At 34.1% G+C, this 1,826-nt stretch overlaps 1 pseudogene; it reads right to left on the reverse strand.

The window, feature by feature from the left end:
- Positions 1-287: 287 nt before the first annotated feature.
- LOC119519954 lies at positions 288-1,204 on the reverse strand (annotated as a pseudogene).
- Between the last annotated feature and the right edge of the window lie 622 nt (positions 1,205-1,826).

A 1,826-nucleotide genomic window follows, 5' to 3' on the forward strand; every position in this document is an offset into this window, starting at 1 on the left:
GGATTTCTGTGATACAATTTGAATGATAAACCACATTTTTACACAGTAGTTGTAGTAAATAACTACATTTAACTCAAAGATTTAACACATATTTTATGATTTCCACTTACTATGTCAATTTCTAAAAATGTATTCTTGGTAGTGTTACAAATAATGAGTATTCTAATAGAAGATGACTTAACAGTTATGGAAACTAATTAAAGGATGCTGCAGTATTTAGAGAAAGACCAAGAAAATATTCCAAGGGGAAAGAAAGAAAAGAAGCACTTAAATGTTCAGTGTCACTGTCATTTCAATTTCCTGGAACCCTTTCTACTCTGCATGGCAATGATAGCATTTTTCACTTCTTTGTTCCTAAGACTATAAATAAGTGGATTTAGCATGGGGATCACCATAGTATAAAACACAGAGGCCACTTGATCCTTTCCCAAGGAGTAGGACTTCTTTAGTTTTAAATAAGTAAAACAGTGCCATAATAGATGGTGATTCCCAGGAAGTAGGAGGCACAAGTAGAGAAGGCATTGCGCTTTCCTGAGGTAGATTTAATTTTCAGGCTAGTAGACAGAATGGACCCATAGGACACAGAGATTGTGATAAGAGACACCAATACATTTAAACCACCAAGAATGAATATCATGATTTCAGTGTCATGAGTGTCAGTGCAGGACAGGGATAAAATTGGAGTTGTGTCACAGAAAAAGTGATAGATTACCTTTGATTTGCAGACGTGTAGACTCTTTATGCAAAGGACATTGACTAAGGATTCAGTAAAGCCAATCACACAGGACCCAGTGATGAGGGCATGGCAGAGTCTCATGGACATAACAACTGGGTAGTGAAGAGGATTGCAGAGAGCTACATAGCGGTCATAGGCCATAGAAGACAGAAGGAAAAATTCAGTGATGCCCAAGAAGAGAAAAAAATACATCTGGGTGAGGCAACCCATGAATGAAATATACTTCTTGGAAGTCAATAAGTTCTCTAAAGTTTTAGGAGTGATGACAGTTGAGTAACAGAGGTCAAGGAATGACAGGTGACTGAGGAAGAAATACATGGAGGTGTGAAGCTGGAGATCCAAGCAAATTAGCAGAATCATCCCTGCATTCCCTATGAGGGTAATCAGATATATCAGGAGAAATAACATAAAGAGAACCCACTAGATCTCTTCAGAGTCTGTTTATCCCATCAGGATGAAGCCAGGCATATTTGTGTTATTCCTACTTTCCATAATAGCATTCAACTTTAGTGAGCTGCTGAGAAATCAAATACCTAGTTGAATGACTTCAAAACAGGTTTTGTTTATAGGATAGATATATCTTTTTTTAAGAAAAATTATTTTATGATTCTAGAAATTCACAAGTTTGCAAGATATTACTAAAGACAATTTTAGTTTACCTTTCAAATATAAATTATGTATGTTAACATTTCATATTAGACAATAGAGACTCAAATATATTGCATGGTTAGAATAAATAAATTTGATACTTTATTATCACATTTATCATGTGAAAATATTATGCCATAGGTATTAACTTTGTACACATTTTTTAGATGAGAAAAATGGCACAGAAAGTTAAGTAACTCATCTAGAGTCACAATCATTAAATGTTGTTGGCTCCATGATTATGCCAAGATAATTTGAGTCCAGAGATTGTGCTCTGAACACTATTTTCCTATTGAAAGTTAATGTCAGCAAAACAGAAAAAAGTACTACATATATAACAAAACTGATAGAAATTCATGTGTTATTTGCTGTTCTATTGTATGCAATATTATTTAATAGAAATGGCATATCATACATTAAACCTTAGACTACTTTACTCAGA

The sequence above is a fragment of the Choloepus didactylus genome, chromosome 24 (genome assembly GCF_015220235.1).
Source record: "Choloepus didactylus isolate mChoDid1 chromosome 24, mChoDid1.pri, whole genome shotgun sequence".
In the NCBI taxonomy this organism is placed as follows: Eukaryota; Metazoa; Chordata; class Mammalia; order Pilosa; family Megalonychidae; genus Choloepus; species Choloepus didactylus.